The sequence below is a fragment of the Miniopterus natalensis genome, chromosome 7 (assembly GCF_054644295.1).
Source record: "Miniopterus natalensis isolate mMinNat1 chromosome 7, mMinNat1.hap1, whole genome shotgun sequence".
Classification (NCBI taxonomy): domain Eukaryota; kingdom Metazoa; phylum Chordata; class Mammalia; order Chiroptera; family Miniopteridae; genus Miniopterus; species Miniopterus natalensis.
Window position 1 is genome coordinate 59220243 of NC_142087.1, and position 18307 is coordinate 59238549.

An 18307-nucleotide genomic window follows, 5' to 3' on the forward strand; every position below is an offset into this window, starting at 1 on the left:
TAAGATGCTGTCAGTTATAAAATATTGGAGAAGCAGAAGCATTAGGATAGGCACTTACCAGAGAAGACAGGACCCTATAAATGATGAGAAGAAGACTGTCAGAGACCCCTCTTGAAGGTAATTGACCCAGAGCTCAGAGATTCCACAGGTTGATCCTCAGTCCATAGATTAACCCAACCTTGAAAAACAGCCACTTGCTTAATTGCCATAGGCCAGCTGCCATGTTGGTTAGTGTCTATAGCAAGGAACTGTGATGTCTTGATATTGCAGTTCTCTAGGATGGCAGCCCTGGTAAAAACTTTAGAAATCTTCTTATCTGAACGACATGGTTTTATGTTGGAGGAAGCATACAAGGAAGTGAAGTGAATCACTGAAGGTCAAAGAGCATGACCCTCTGGGCATCTGAAGGACATGTAACTTCCCCTGCACAGTATGCGTAGATTTCAGCTCAGTGGCATTAACTCCTTTCCTTCTGCACAATATGGCTAAGCATTGAACAGGCAGGGACAGTATTCTTGTTTAACTGGTAAACAAACTGAGCTCGTATTGTTTAAAAACTTTAGATGTATGCCCATGACCAGGGACTTAGTATTGCACTCTTAGCAGCAGGCAGGTCTCCTGATGCTGTTGAGTCTTTGCAAGGCATTGATTCACAATCATTTAGCCATTTACTTGGGATAAATGTGTTCTGAGCCAGGCATGCCCTCTAAATTAATTATCCTTATGGCCAAGAGTATGCATCTGTGAGCCAGCTAACAAATCAGAATACTACAGTTAGAGGCAGAATCCATCCAAGTTAACTGGTTGACACACAATTGAGCATGGAGCCCTTAGCATTGAACACTAAATAGCTATCTCTTGATACACTTTGCTTCTCTTCCATCTATGGATGGGATTGAATCCACAGTCCCCCCTTATGATTATCTAGAGCTTTAAGTATTTGTTGTTATTTAAAATGTGTTATCTAGTAAGTTAAAACCCACATGCCTCTCCACTACACCCTCCCTAATGCTGCCTTGAAGAACTAATGCAGTCTAGAAGATACAAGGATGTATTGTTGATGGCCCTTAAGGAAATAAGTCAGTATAATGGTGGTTTGAAGATTAAAAAAGTGTTTGGATGCATTTATAGAAATTCTATCCCTGCCGGGGAGACCAAATCCTCAGACCTTTTTAAATCTTTCTATCAAGTTTTCTGCTTTTCAGGAAATCCTTGCAAGCCTACACTTTATTTGGTTGTAGATAGACACAAACAGGAAAACTTCAGGATGACCTAGTTGTATATGTGGGACCCTTGAGACCATGGCCTCCTTTCAACTTGTACTAAGAGGGAAACTGCCATCTAGTTAACAAATGATGCCAGGTTGGAGGTTAGGCACCTCTGAGCTTCCATTTCCCCAGCCTGCTGTCACTGCGGTCTTCCCACTGATAAACAGGCTTTGGGATCAAGGAGTCAAATGCCATCCACAGCCTAAGTTTTTTTGTAGAATCAGCTCAGGCAAACCCTATAAGAAAAGGCTAGAGAGGGGGAAATTACCTCAACGGTATTTAGGACGTACAAGAATGAGGTTCCTCCTATACCTTTAATCCTAAATTAAGAATAATTGCACTTAGAGTTTACAATGCTAGAGCCCAGAAGAGCCTTGGACAATCCTCTAGCACACTGGCTATTTTGTATATGGTTGGGGAGACTGTGGTTCAAAAGAGGAGTGTGTTCAGGGTTCCTGATGCTCATTCTAATGCTTTCTGCCCACTGTGTCTCGAACTGTCCTTGCATTCCAAGAGACAACTTTGCCAGTTTGGCTGGACATGGCTTCATTCAGAAGAAACCTGGAAATACACCATAGTTCTAGGGATATCTCCATGCCAGCTCCTCTGCTTATTTAGTGAGAAATAGACTCCCAAAACACATTGCTCACTTCTCTTGAGGAGGATTGACTCATCTAGGTCCCCCTTTAGTAAATTACCTTATATATGGCACCAAATGTTTTTTCAGGTGATTCAGAAGAACATAGTCACTCTCAAGGCCCAGGAGAGAAGAGCATGACTCAAGTTGAGAGATAGGTGGGCATAGCTTAGGAAACCCACTATGTTTCTTTTCCTTCTTGGGCCTGTGTGGGGGTTTTTTATTTTACCAAAATGACCTAAATTTTCCAGGGCCTTTTTAATGGCTAGGAAAGTTGCTACAATCCTGCCTGTATTTTTTTTTTTTTTAAACCACAGTGCCCAAGCTGTCTGGTACATTCCCATGAGGCAGTAACCATAAAACAGAGGGACAATTAAATCTTAGTTCCATCTCCAAAAAGGTATACTTTTTTCCCCTGTAAATTCACACATAATAAAATACTTAAAAATTACCTTTCATTTCCCAATATGTACAGGGCTGCAAGGGAGGGCGAGCAAGGTTGAGGAGGAGAGGGCAGGACTGCTGCAGAAGTGGGACCCACTCAACCTGCAGACTTGCTGCAAAAAAATGAGGCTGCAAAAAAATAAAAGGTAGTCAGGCTCCTTTTATGATAGGAGAAATGACTGTTTTTATGGCACACTAAATAAAACCTGCTTTAGAGCTAGAAGTTTATTGCCAGAGTGGGGAAGGCTGTTGTTTTTGTTTTCCATTCCCTTCCTCTTCCTTCTACCCTCCCCTTCAGCTGAGATAGAGAAAGAGGGGTGTGGGGGTTAGGAGTCCTTAGGAAGTGTATAGAAATAATTTGATTTTTAAAAATTATTTTAAAACTTATCCTAACTTCTGCCTGTATCTCATGCTGATTGTACAGGGAGTGTGGTCAGCATTCTTGGCTTTTCAAAATCGTTAGAAGAGTTCTCAACCAAGCAATAACAAACAACCGCTATAACTTGCATTTATATAGTGCTTTATGGTTTCCAAAATGTTTTCACATCCATTAGATCCTCAGGGCAACCTGGAGAAGCAAGCAAGCCTGAGGTGATCATTGCCCTATTACAGAAAGAAAGGTGGATGCACAGAGGATTAGTTACTTGCCCAGGGTCACACCACTACTTAAGAGTTGAGTGAAAACTAAAACCCAGGTTAATTAAATAAAGACAAAATAAAATTAAGATCCTGGCCTGGGAAGTAGGGAGTTGTTGGAGCATTAGAATGAGGAAGAGGCGAGGCTGAGACATCAGTCTGAATGTAGATGTTACAGAAGGACCTGTAGCTGCAAATGGGATGTGCCTTTGTTTTTAAATACCTTATACCTTGGTGCATAATCCACAAAGGCAGGAAGAAAAAGACCCAACACAGTTAAGTGTCTGCAAAGTCACAGAAGAAAGGTTTTCACTGTATGATTTTGACCTGATGGTTAATGCCATATTATCAGGAAGTGAATGGCAGGTCCCTGAGAGGTTCTCCTGGCTCCCACAGCCCCTCTCCCTTCTTGGATGCAGGGAATTTCTGAAAACCACCTCAGAATTACCCAGCCTGAAACATGGTTAAGCAAGTGGTCCAGGGAAGGAGGTCCATGGGGTGACTGCTGTAACAGAAGGAATTGGTGAGGCAGGTGTCTGAGAAGGAACCTGCTTAAGGAGAAAGTGGAATGATCAAGGCCAAGCTCTCTAATCAAAGTTGACAAGGAGCTAAGAGAAAGGCAGGCCCAAGTTCTGAAGGAGATAGTCCAGCAGCCAAGCTGAGGAAGAAGCGTCAGGTCAGCCTCACCTTGGAGGTGGGTTCAAGAATTCAGAGCTATGGGGCAGGTCAGCAAGTGGAAAAAGGCTCAGCAAAGTGCATGGGCTTTCAGGTATCCAGAGAGTAATGTCAGGCCGGAGGGTTTCATTACAGTTCCTTGCACCTATCTCCTTACAGAGGGGGCTTTCACAAGGGAAGTAGAAGGACCAGCTGGAGGCGGAGTCAGGAGACTGTGGACTAACTCTAGCCTTGATTATCCACATGAATATGAACAATGCATTAGTCTTCTGAAACTCCATGTCTTCATCTGCAAAGGAGAAGAGAGTCTCCAACAGCCCTTCAACTCTAAGATTCTGTAACTGTAAGAGCACCATGCCTCTTCTATAGTTTGACCAACTATACGTTTGCTTAATGAATGACTCCAGAATGAATAGTTAGGTGCACCAGGCTTTGACCTAATGTAGACGGAGAATTTCAGCCCACATCCAGACTTCCCCATCACCGTTCAGTGGTGCCCATTGCCCACAGACGGGCCCCAGCACTCATTATAGATAATATGTGGTGCATCTTGTCCCCATGACTTTATAGCATGGCAGCACCCCCACCACAAAGCACCCCAACAAGAACTCTGTACAATGTCTGGCTTTTGCTGCTCTGGTGCAGAAAGAACTTAAAACCTGTAAGAAGCTAAATCATGACAAAGACAAAGAGGAGAATCTGTGTCCAATTTATAACTTGTACACAGTCGATGAACACTGTAAGATATTTGTGCTCTAGGAAGGCACCAGGTAGAGCTGTGAAGACCAAGGCCCCAAGCCACTTGGCTCAGAATAACTTCCCAGAATCATGATCAGTGAGTTTGCTTGGGATGGATTCTCCTTAAAACTAGTGAGTGTGACTCTGGTCATCAGAGACCTCCTCCCAGACCTGGCAACACATCTCAGGAATTTGAGCCAGAACACTTATCAAAGGGATGTAGATAAATGTGAGGATAACTAAGGGTGAAGGTACAGTGTTCCCTGATCCTGCTTACTAAGGAACTGCTTTTCTGATGGGTGGTGAGACCAATAATTAATAGTCATACAATTCTAATGTTAATGACCTAGATTTGTTGAACACTAACAATGTGTTCTGTGAATACATTTTACCAATGTTGTCTTGTTTCATTCTTAAAACAACACTATGAGAGAGGCTGTTATTTATCCCATTTTAAGTGTGAAGAAGATAAGAAAGAAGTCCTAGGTCACACGGTAGTAAGAGGCAAAGCTGGGATTTGAATTTAGGCCCTCCCAGTTCCTGAGCCTGAGCATGCCCTCGGGATTCTCCATCGCATAGTGAGCACTGGCATAGCCCTGACTGTGCGCCAGGCACTGGTCCAAGTGCTTTACATAGATTGACATATTTGGTTTGCCTATTGACCTTAGAGGGTAAATGTATTATTATTATTGTATTACAAGTACAAAAACTGGGCACAGAGAGGTTAAGCAACTTGCCCAAGGTCACACAGTAAGATTTGGACTCAGCTAAGATTTGAACCAACTCATCCTAGCTCAAGAGTCTGTGCCCCTAGCTGCTACACATGTCTGCTGCACTGCCTCTCAGAGAAAAATAGAAGACAACCCACAAGTGACAGACACCATGCTACCATCAGGAAGCCTCATGGAGAAAGTTAAGGAGCACAGATTAATTAGGAGATTCTGGGGGCAGTCAACACAGGTTGACATGGGGACCACCAACAGGACTGTGCACCAGGTACATCCTTATGCCCACTCAGGACATGAACTTGTTTCTGCAACACCACAGGGGCAGGTGTGAATCCCACTCTCAGCCCTGACCCACGAGGCCATCCCCCATGTCCTTGCTTTGTCTGCTTGGCCTTTGGAAGTAAGTGTCGCCTTCCAGATGCATCTCATGCCAAATGAATGAAGTCCCAAATGCCTGCAGTTTGCAGTGTTTATGGGAAGTTTTAAAAGCTGGGTTTTCAGGCGAATTCAGCATCTTCATGACATTTTAGACTCAATTTATAATCAACGGTTATTTTAGCTCTAATGGCAAAAAGCACCAGTTTTGCAGTAAAAAGCATTTATAAAAAGGCAAAAAGGAAACATGAGGTAAAGAGGAAAAAAATACTTTTTCCCTCCACCCTCTCCCATCAGTTTTTTTTCCCCCCCTCTAATAAGCGAAAGCTAGATGGACTCTCTGGCCTTAACCTTTCAGCCCTTTCCTGCTCATTCTAGCCTGACTGACCTCGTACTGTCTCTCTGCCACCCCCCACCCCCTAGAACAACACTGAACATTTAACTCCCTTTCCATGGAGAAACCTTACGTTACCAAGTGTTTACCAAACTCAACTGAAGCAGGCATCTCTGGACCCCAGCCCAGAATCATGACTCTGAGCTTGCAGCAGAGAGGCCTGGCCGGCTGTGTATTTACAGAGGCCACTGGTGATTCTTGTCCTCAGGCAGGTTTGGAAAATGCCCTGCGTTTGGCCAGATTACCTACGCACCCCCCTCATTCATTCAGCTTTCTCTAACCTCCCCATGAGCTTAAGGCTTTACACCTCTTACAGATACGACATTCAGACCTTAATGCTCCACCCCAGTCGTGTGCCATTTTACCTAGGCTACCGATTCTCAAAGAAGAGGCAAGAACATGTTCTGTGTCTTTCTCCTTTGAGGGAGTGGAAAGAAAACTAATCCACAGAGAAGAGCTCACAAAGTTTTAAAACCTGTTGCTCCATAGCTGTTCCGCGTTAGGATGAGTCTTCAGTGGTTGCTCAGTGCCTTGGCTGTAGAATGTGTTGGAGGCCAGGACTGTGTTCGTATTTTCGCTCTGTCCCCCAGGGCTCCCACCACCCAGCTGGGGCCTAGAGAAGCTTGGGCAGGGAGAGCAAAGCTGGTGCTATTAGTGAGGATCTGAGTTAGCAGGCCCTCTCATCCGAATAGCTCAATCAGGAGCCCTCGTGTCCCTTCTGGAAGGATGCAGTGACTGCTGCTCTCCAATTAGCCCCTGCAAGCTAGCTCCATGGCTGCCTCTGAAGTGGCCTCCCTGCCTCTCCACACTATTTTCTCTCTTACTCTGCATTTCCTTAAGTCGACTTCCAGATCTTCTGCTGAGAGGCTATTTTTTTATTTGTATCCACACAATTGAAAGTCCAGTTTTCATCATGTTTTCCCCTAACAATAGCACATTTCCAGACCCACAGGGAAAAAGCCCCTTGAAGTCTGCTAAGGACTGCTGGGTGGGAGGGCGGACTGGGAACTCCCTTCCAAGGGTGCATTCTCTGTCTTGCAGGGGCCTGGTCCTCGGATTGAGGCCAACACATGCAGGGATGCTTGTCTTTCTGCTTGCCAGAACTCTCCAAGGGCAGATAGACTTCAGCGCAAAATAGGAAAGGTAGGAAAGCACTCTCATAGAAAGAAGAATGCATTTTGTGCAGAAGTGAGCTCCCAGTACTGCATATCGTCAAGTAGCTCCCAGGAGACCATGAAGAAAGACCTTGAGCTCTGAACATTGGGCTAGGTTGAGGGTGGGAGCAGCCACAGACTGTGGCCACCAGGCCCTCTGAATGGTTCATAGGCAAGAAACCACCATCTGAACTTCAGTGGGACTCTCCCTGGTTAATGGATCTGCCCCATCCCCTATTTCTGGTGGATGTTGCTTTTCAGAAGAGCGGTTTACTGACAAATGCATAAGTGTAATAGCTATATTTATACATTGACTACTCTGGGACAGGCACTGTGTTAAATACTTTACTCTCATCAGCTTCTAATCCTTCCAACTTCCCTTGGATGTGAGCACTGCTATTACTTTCCCAAAGAGGAAGCTAAGATGCAGAGGTCATGTGGCTAGTCCCCTTAATTATGGAGCTGGGATTCAAACCCCAGCACAGAACCCAAGCCTCCCTCCCAACCCTTGGATCTCAGGAATAGTGACATGGGTGGAGGGCTTGCAAAAGAGGGCCTGGGCCAGTGCATCTCAAATGGTTGACCTTGGACCGCACTTGGGAGCCTGTAGAAATGCAGAATGCCCGCCCCACCACAGACCTCCTCTATCAGAATCTGCATTTTCACAGGATCCCCAGGTGAATCATGTGCAATTTAAGTTTAAGAAGGGATGGGTTCCAATGTCACTGTGCTATGTGGTCCAGCTTTTTCATTTATACTCCAGTCCCCTCTCTTCACCCGCCTCCCATTGTTGAGGTGGGGAGAGGCACAATGCAAGTATGAAATGATCTCCCACGCTCTTATTGCTTTGACAAATTCCACTCACCTCCAGATATTTTGGTCAGTCCTCATCAAAGTCCTGATTTGTGCTGACAGGGAAAGGGACTCTGGCTAGTTGGAAGAGGGGGAGGAAGACAGCAGGGGAGGAAGGCAGCAGAGACAGCGGTCATGTCCACTGGGGACCAAGCCAGGTCCTGTGTCCCTGCATCCATCTTGCCACTACCCCCACTCTCTTGCCCCCTGCCCTGCTGGCATCCCCCTCTGTACAGCATAACAAAGGGTGGCTTTCCCACCAGGAGAGTCCTGCTATGTCCCTGAACACGACAGTCCCTCCAGCCACTGCCGATGTTATTAATTTTTAAAACAAACTTCCTGATTGAGGTTCTGGCTGCCCCTAAATTGTCTCTACAAGGAGACTGTGTACTAATTAACCCATAGAAACAATCAATGATGTACCTTTTTCAAGTTTCAGGATGATTAGAATATGAAAATGAAGAGCACAATGGTGCAGATGTTTTAAAATCACAGCAGACAGCAATTAGTGACACGGAAACCAGCTGCTTATCTCTCCAGATAAAGCCTCTTAATAGGGAATTACACTGGAGGAGTCATTACCCAGATGGATCTCACATGATTTACCGAGGAGGCGGGGCAGCATTATCTTTGATTTGTGAGCAGGTTCTTGTCAAGCTTCCTTCCTTACCTCAAACGAGGTGGATCTGTGGCTGGCGTGGAGGTGGGCCTCACCTCTCTACCTGTTGTGCCAGGTCAGGGATGCCGCCAAGAACCAGAAAAGGCAAGATGGGCCCTGCAGAAGCCACAAGCACCTGCCTCTGTGATTCAGGCTCCATTGTTTGGGGATCAGCTCAGTCAGCCGTTCCTGTGCAGGGAGGAAAATGGAGACTGGGGGAAGGGAGACAATGAGTTTCTGGCTGCCTTAGGTGTTCACTGGGAAAAAAATGTCCCTAAGTATGGCAGAGTGGTTTGGATGTGTGTGTGTGTGTGTTGGATCTAGGGGGTTATTAGTAACTATTGTTTGATGCATTTCCTCTCCTTTTTTATATAATTGAGGTAAAATTTACATATAATGAAATATATAGATCTTAAGTTTACAGTTAAAAGAGTTTTGGCAAATGTATACAGCTATGTAACTCAGATTCCTATTAGGATGCAAAACATGTTTATTGCCCCCAGAGACCTCCTTCCTGAGCCTTTCCATCCCACCTCACCCTATAAGTAACCACTTTTCTGATTTCTCTCCTAGCAGATTAGTTTTAGCTGTTCTAGGACTTCATATAAATTGAATCCTACAGTATGTACTTTGGGGGCTCTGGTTTCTCTCACACAGCATGGTCTTGTGCGTGCGTTATATGCCCATCCTTTGTTCTTATTCAAGAGTTTGTGTGCTCCACCTTTGATGGATATTTGAGCTGTTTCCTGGTGATTTCTCCTCTAAATGAGCTGTTCTGAAGTCTCTATAAAAGTCTGCTTGTGGATGCATGTTTTCACCTGTCTTGGGTAAACACGCATCAGTGGAATTGCTGGGTCAGAGGGTATGTTTAGCTTTAAAAGGCATAGTCAGAATATCTGCCAAAGTGCTACCATTTTGCATTCCCTCAAGCAATGGGTTTCAGCTTCCCCATGTCTTTATCAACACTTGTTTGTTGTTGTTCCTTTATCTTTTTAATATCAGCCATCCTACTAGATATGTAGTAATATCTCATTGTGGTTTTAGTCAGCATTTCCCTGATGACAAATAATGTTTGAGGACATTGACACGTGCCCACTGGTCGTTTCTGCTTGCTTTGTGACCCAACATATTTCGGTGAAGGTATTTTGCAACTGGGTGAAGTTAATTTGGTTGAGAGTATTGTTCAAATCGTTTGTATAATTTTTCGCCTTTTTTTTTGTTAATCAATTTGTTCTAGAAGTTACCAGGAGAGGAGTGCTAAAATCCCTTTAATTGCCGAGTTGTCTCTCTTCCTTCAATTCTCTTAGTTTTTGTTTCATATATATGAAGTCCTGTTATGAGGTGCAAACAAATGTAGGATTATGGTCTCTTCTTGATGAATTGACTCTTATCATTTTGAAATGTCCCTAAATTATTCCTGGTAGGCCTGTTTGTTCTGAAGCCTGTTTTGCATTATATTAATTTAGTCAGTCCAGCGTTCTCATGCTTCGTGTCCTGTGGTATATCTTGTTTCATCCTTTCACTTTTAAACCATCTGAGTCTTTATATTTAAAGTGTATCTCTTGTAAACACCATACAGTTGGGTCTTACTTCTTAATTCAGTCTGACAACCTACCCCCTGCTTTTGTTGTTGCTGTTTTGTTTTAGAGCGTCTAGTATATAGATAGTTAATGTAATTACTGGTGTCACTGAGTTTAAGTTGACCATCTTATTGTGTATTTTCCATTTGTCCCATCTATCTTCATTCTTTTTCTCATTTTCTGCCTTCTTTTGGATTCAGTAAGCTATTTTTTTTTGTATTCTTGTTTCCTTCTGATGGCATTTTAGATATACCACTATTACTTTTAGAAATTACAATATTCATCTTTAAAGTATCTCAGTCTACTTAGAACTAATATTATATCCCTTCAAATGTAAGCACCTTACAAATATCAGCCTCTTGCTCTATTTTATTTTTGTACATTTTATTTCTACAAATGTCATAAGCTACATGATACATTGTTATTATTTCTGTTTCAAGCAGTCAGATGGCATTTGAAGATCTTAAGACCAAGAATACAGTTGTATATATGCCCACACATTTGCCATTTCCACATTCTTCATTTGATCATGTAGATCTAAATTTCCACCTGGTATTTCCCTATAGCCTAAAGAACTTCCTTTTGCATTTCTAGCAATTCAGGTCTGCCAGCAGTGAATTCTCTGAGTTTTTATTTATCTAAAAATATCTTTATTTTGCCTTCATTTTTGAAGGATGTTTTCATAGGATATAGAAATTTAAGTTGACTTTATTTTTATTTCAGTACTTTAAAGGTATTATTTCATTGTCTTCTGGCTTTTATTGATGAAAAGTCAGACATTATTTTTGTCACTATTTTTTAAATAAATAATGTATCTGGCTGCTTTTAAAATTGTTTCTTTATCTTTGGTTTTCATCAGTTTGTTTACAGTGTGCCCAGATGTGGGTTTTATGTGGGTTTATTTTGCTCGGGATTTGTTGAGCTGCTTAGCTATGTGAATCTACATGCACTATTCTCTCTCCTCTACTTCTGGGATTCTAATTATATGTATGTTAGAATGCTTGATACTCTTCCATATGTCACTAAAGTGCTGGGTTTTTTAAATCTTTCTTTCCCTTCTCTCAGTTTGGACAGTGTCTACTATCTTCTCTTCATGTTCACTGAACTTCCCTTCTGCAATGTCCTATAAGCTGTTAAGCCCATCCAGGGATACTATTAAATGACATAATATTAAATGATATTTCATTTCAGACATTACATTTTTTCTGATTTAGAATTTTCATTTTGTTATGTTCCTCAGTTATGCCCATCTTTTCTTTTAAATACCCAAACATTTTCACATGGCTGTTTGAGGGCCTTGGATCTGTATCTACTCTCCTTGTTATAGATCATATTTGCCTATTTTTTTCGTTTATCAAATGAATTGTTTATTGTGTCCCTGACATTGTGGACACTACATTGCAGAAATTCTGGATTTTGTTGTTTTCCTTTAAAGAGTTTGGCTTTTGTTCTGAGAAGTAGTTAATTTACTGACAGATTAGCTTTACCCTGTTGTGGACTCTTTTTAGTCTTTGTTAGAGAGAAACTAGAGTAGATTTTATTCTAGAGCTAGAGTCATTCTGCTCTTAATGAATACTAGTAATGGGAGATCAACGTAGTATCTGAGATAGTCATTAAAGCCGCCATACTCTGGCTAGTCAGAAATCCAACATTGCCTGATATTATGTGGCCTCAGGACTCTATGCTCTTCTTATAGCCCCCTAGTAGCAAGTCTATGCTAGACTTCATGGAATCTTATCCTCAAGTACAGATTAAAATTTGGCCAAAGACATAAGTTTCTAGGATTTCTTTTCTATATAGCTCCCTCTTCCCAGGTACCCTTTCCCCCAAATTCCAGTCCCCTCAGGAACCCCAAACTCTGATCTCCGTTTCTTCCATTCAGTGAAATCACAGCACTTCCCTGTGCCCAGGTTTAAAAAAATACCCCAGGCAGAAAACTAAGGACACTGTGGAACCTTATGAGTTTCCTTTTTCTCAAAAATTCACAGTCTATATTGTCTGTTGCCTAATGCATGAAAACAGCTGCTTTATTTATTTTTTTCAATTTTATATTTCCATAGAAAGGTTAAATCTAGTGCCTATTAATTCCATTACGGCTGGACCCAAGTTGGTGATCATTTTTAATATGCAGATTCACTGTGTACTCAGGGAAACATATGACAGTGGTCTCTGGCTTTGCACGAGCTGTTATCACCCCCAGTAAAAGGAGTACTTTAGTATCACTCACAGCCCCCAGACAGCAAATAAGGAATGTTTCCTGTGGGAACCACATCAAGGTGACTTTCCAGGGCAATTCATGTGACAGGAAATGAGGAGACATTCACTGTGTATATGTAATTGGAAACTTAATTTAGAAGCTGGGTAGCTTTTCTGTGTCCCATTGTCTTAGTTTGAATACCATAGACTGGGTGACATTAAAAAAAAAAAAAGAGCAATCTATTTCTCCCAGTTTTGGAGGCTGAGAAGTCTAAGGTCAAGGTGTCAGCAAGCTCAGTGAATGGTGACGGCCTGCTTCCTGGTTCGTGAATGGCCATCTTCTCTGTGTCTTCATACAGTGAAGGACAAGAGAGCACTGGGGTCTCTTTTATTATATGAGCATTGACCCCAATCACAAAGGTTCCACCTTCATGACCTAATCACATTGTACTCCCAAAGAGCCCACTTCCTAAGATCATCACGTTGGGGTTTAGGACTTCAACATATGGGCTTTGAAGGGACACAAACATTCATGGAATTCTGTGGAATCAGAGGATCATAAAGCCTTGGTTCAAAGAGGGTATTTGGTGGCATTCCTCTATACCTACCATTAGCAAATGCAGGAATAAACTGGATTGAAAATGTTTAGAGGTAAGTTCAGTGACAGCTGGCATGTGCATTCCTCCTATACATGAGCCTAAATGGTGATTTTCAAAATCTTTCCTTAGGTGACAGAAGCATCTCTCCCTACCTCCCTTTTGTTCAATGAAATCCTTTATAAGGCTTTTCTGTTCATTTGGGGGTTAAAAGAATGGTCTGGAATGTCCCTCTTGCCCAATCTACTGGATACAGTCCAGAAAGGTCTTTAAAAAATCCTAGGACTCTGTGGAACACATTTGAAAACCACTGAGCTGGAACATCTCCTGATAACATCAGAGCCTCTTTAGTCCCTTACCCAGACCCCTGTCTTTGACATAATCCAGTGGTTCTCAACTCTGTCTTCTCATTGGGATAAATGAGAGCTTTGAAAAAAAGTACTACTGTTCAGGCCCCAGTTTTAGAATGTTAATTGGTCTGCGTCAGATCCCAGGTATGGTGTACTTTACAAAGCTTCCTGGATTATTCTAACATGCAGCCAGCGTTGAGAACCTTCAATCAGACACTTAATGGTTGCCATCCTTGTCTCCCACATTCAGCTCTTGCTCAGGCTTGAGCACTCACTTCAAGCCTCCGGGATGAATGCCAGGGTACTCCAGAGGTCTAGGGATTGGCCTGTATAAATTGGGGAAATAGGAAACCCAGGGCTGGAGGTCATGAACACCTGCATGCCTAGTCCCTTTGAGAGGACAGTATTCCCATCCATCCTTATCATGACTCTTCTGTCCACCTCGACTTGCAGTGCACTTGGAGTACCTAACCAAGGGGCCATGTTAGAGTTTCTTACTATTTAAATTACAAAGAGATCAGAGAGCAAAGCAGGAATGCTCCATGGTGCCAAACTGCATATCCTAACAGGCCTATGGTGGTTTGCTCTGCATATTTACCACCAAAAAGTGCTGTGAATGTCATAGCAACCACAGAAGAGCTCCACCCCAGAGGAATTATTGTGTTAAAACATTAGATCAGTGGCTTTAAAGCTTGATTGTACATAAGAATGATCTGGGGAACATATAAAAATGCACATTCCTTGGTCCCCGCTTTAGAGGATTGACCCCGGGCCAGGGAATCTGTATTAATAACCAGAGCCTTAGGTGATTCTGGTACAGCGATCCCAGTACCACATCCTGAGAAGCACCAAGTGCCAAATTAAGAACTAAAGCTCCCTCTCTTCTTCATACCCAGACTTCTTTTTCTGCTCATGCAAAGCAAAATATCTCACATAGAATAAATTTAAATTATTGAAGTCAGCAGAAAGCAGCATGAAGACAGCTAACCCAAAAGAGTGGTTTATCTCCCACAAAGTCATACTTCATTTTTGATGAGTTATATGATTTTTCTCAGACCCAAGTTGCTATCTTCTCTCGTTTAGACAACCCTCGCTTTTTAGATAAGCCTGAGATAAGGCTGAGGGACTGGTTTTCTTCCCGCTTTTATGGGTCTTTAAGTTTTTATGCAGTGAGCTAATGCTCATTTTAAAAATTAAATGAAAATAAAGTGCTTTTTAAAAAGAAATCTGACTTGTACAGAATTTAATTGTGTCTGATTTATACATCGTTTGTGGGGAAAGAGATCTACTCCCCAAAAGAATTCCTCGCGTGACCAAAAGATTTGCTTCCAGATACACAGCCTTTCTGAGAGAAATCTGTCCAGTGTTTTCAAAATGGTGTTTCACTGCTGAACATTTGGCCTGGGCTCAATGTGCATGGAAAGCACTGTTCTTATAAAAGTGAGCCACACCTTCAAAGTGACTGTGAGTTCCACAAACAGTCCATTCATGGGGGTGGGGGTACAGCCAAGACACATGCTGAGCTTAGTGGGTATTAAGAGTTTTCCACAAAAATAACTGGCCCAAAATGTAGAATATCACCAGTTCTTCCTTTATTTGTTAACCATTTCAGGAGATGGCCCTGCTTAGGGCTGAGGGTGGTATAAAGGCCTTAAAAGATTCAGAAAAGTTCATAATCTGAAGGGAAGTGGAAACCTGCACCGTGTGGTTACTCAAGCCCCCAGTCAAAGACCCCCATAGGGAATCACATCCCCAAACCGCTGGAGGAGGGTAGGAGGGAGAGCCAGTGCTTCTCCCACTCGCCCCAGCATTGCACTCGCTCGGGGCCTGGTTTGCCACGTCCGTCTCAGTCTCAGTGGAGTAAGTGCTCAATCTCAGTGAAGGGCATATTGGAACTGACAGCCTCACCATTGTGTGTATAATATGTCATGGCTGACAGATGAAGAAGTGGGATTTCTTGAAATGCAACGGGATATAGCCATCAGCCACTGCTAGAGGAAAGCCTTGTTCTGCCAGACCCTTAGAAAGCACCCCCTTTCCTCTAGGTCTTCTTTGCCCCTTCACTGTGCAGGGTTTAAAGCACCATTCCCCCCCATTACTCCTGATCCTTTGTTGGGCCTCGCATTTGTCCACCCTGCCCTTTGATTGCCTGGCTCGCCCAGCAGGGCAAATTGCAGCTGATAGGATGCAACAATGGGATCAGGCAGCATCCAGATGGAAGCCCTGGGAAGCAGGCATGCTTAACTGCATCACTTTCAGCTGGCCTGCCCTGGGTGTAAGTGAGCGGGCCCCACCTTTCCACTGTGAGAACTAAATCCCTCCTCCTGACAGCCACATGGCCTTCCCCAAACGCAGAGTTAAATGGAAAGTGAAACAATTAACGAGACGTGGGGGGACTAACAGTAAAAATTGCACTGAAGGGGAGTTACCTTGCAAGTTCCTTTAGTCCTTAGTATTCGAGATTCTTTGTTCAACACCTAATACATTTGAGCAGTCCAGTTTCGTTATGAGCCATGGCCAAACAAGTGATGGGTGGTTTGTTGTCTTTTGTGTGCAGCTATATATTGTCATGGTAGTAGGCAGCTCAGATATTCTTTTGTTTATTCATTCAACAAACAGTTATTTGGAACTTTCTGGGTGATTTGCTTTGTAGTAGGCACTGAGGATAAAAAGATAAATGAGAGAGCCTCTGACATCAAAGTACTTACAATCTATGAAAGGGAGAGAGAAAAGGACACAAATGAGTTGCGATAGATGTCACAACCCTTATGATAGACAGTGGTTCATGCAGAAGGAATGGCATAAAAAGTTAGGCTGGAGGGGTCATTATGTTTGCAGACAATATGTTATAGTACACAGGTCATTAATCTCACTGTTGACAAAATGAAATACCCATAGTAAAATGTATGTTCCCTTATTTATTCAATAAATGTTTATTGAATGCCTTCTACTTGCCAGGCACTGTGCTTGGTACCTCTGTGATGGTGTGTATACAGGATAGGAAGGGAGACAGGCTTTAATTCAGTTAGTCTGCCAATTGAATGTGGAATGAAAACCGTGATAAGTACAAGAAAGATGAGATCCATGGTTTTATTATAAAAACCTACAATAGGAGCTTTTCTATAAGGTAGGGGGCTGCCTAGGATTCAGCTGAGATTAAAAGATAAAGAGTTAATTAAGCCCAACCGGCGGGGCTCAGCAGTTGAGCATCGACCTAGGATCCAGGAGATCAAGGTTCGATTCCCAGTCAGGGCACATGCCCGGTTTCAGGCTCGATCCCCAGCAGGGGGCGTATAGGAGGCAGCCAATCATGACTCATTATTGATGTTTCTCTCTCTCCTTCTCCTTTCCTCTCTCTGAAATAAATAATATATACATATATATATATGTGTGTGTAGATATATATATATGAGTTAAGTAAGTACTCCGCTAAATACCGCAAATAGGAAGATGAATAAGAAGATGAGGCAATAGAGGAACAGTGGTGGGAATCAGTGACCAGATTCTAGCATCAATGTGAAGCCCCTCTGTGACTTCAGTGTCCTGATCTCAAAAAGCTGAGGGGGTTGGTGGCAGAAGGTAGAAGAAAGGGAAAGGGACACTAAGTCCTGTTTTACTCAAGTCTAAAGCAATAACTTACACCTTTTGTCTCACTATAATTTTTAATAAGTGCCACCACTATCAAAAATGTTGTAGGATCAGTAATCAACTATATCATCACCTTATGAGTGGGAAACTTTACCTTTAAATCCTCTCGTGGACCTGCCATCCTGTGAGTATACACAGTGTACAACTAAAAGCCAAAGCGTAATCGAGGAGGTAACAAAGCCCTGATAGGCAACAGATAAGTGGGTGCCATTTAATATTTTATGCTGTGAATAAGATTTCTATATTTATTTCCCCAAAAAATGGGATAGCAGCCTATGTCCACAACAGTAGTACTTAGTAAATTGAGTCAAAGGACAGGCTGACAGGCTTAGTTCTTTAGATGTTGATGATGTGGTGGTATAGCTACTATTAACTACATGGTACACAAAAAGTTCAATAAATTCTTAGTTTTCTTCTGGGTACTTATAGGCTTAGCTTGAAGAGACTCCCTCATGTTAAGAAATATAGTCCAGTATTAGAAATATAAACAGGGTTTCATAAAATCAGGGAAGCAGAAACTAAGCCTAGGGATTCCAGGAACTCGTATGACGGAAACTCTGGTTAATTTTACTCCATTAAATTTTACCTGTGATGCTTCCTGACATCTGTGCTTTGACTCTTAACAGGGACCGTAGAAGTGTTTTCAAATAAAACATAAATCCTAAAGCATCAGTGGCAAATAGATATAGGCAGATGATGACAGGTAGGTAGATAGACAGAAAGAAAGACAGACAGGCAGGCAGATACATATTACAGGTTAAAGCCTCCTAAATTCTGTATGCCAATCATCATATACTTCTCAGTGGCGATATTATCCAAAGCTTTCTTTAATTTACTAACATTTTCCCTTCCTTAGCAAATGTTAGGGTAATGCATGCTGTAAGTTTACTACTCTGTGAGTAAAACAGGACATATAATAAGCTTTGAGGAATGCTGCTTTGTATTGGGAGTGTGGCTTGAACTCTACCTGGAACAATTCAAGCATCTCTATATTAAAACTAGTCTTAATACCTCCAAATGATGTGTTCGCTATCCGTTCCCTTTATGCTTTTATAGACACTAGTTATGCTTGGCCCCTAGCTCGGGTCCTGCTTTCCCTAAGGAAGGTGCCGGAGTCTGAAGACATTCATTTAAAATCAATGTAGGGGAAACCACAGCTGACAAGTTCAGAGGTGTGATCTTGAATGATAATGATTTTTTCCTGGCACATTTGTTCAGGAGACTCAAGGTTCCTTTTGAGAGTATCCAAGAGTTTCCTCAAGAGAGCAGTCACTGCCTAATGTGGTCTTAAGGACACCTCAGAGGACTCACTCCCAAACGCAGCCCCACTCCTGGAGCCAGCAAAGGTTTGAAGGCTCTTCCGTTTTTTCTCCAAGCC

General features: G+C 42.6%; 1 protein-coding gene across 4 annotated transcripts in view; it reads left to right on the forward strand.

Annotated features, from left to right (window-relative positions):
* SETBP1 (SET binding protein 1) overlaps positions 1-18307 on the forward strand; it is a 333388-nt gene that overhangs the window by 217769 nt on the left and 97312 nt on the right. The window lies entirely within an intron of this gene.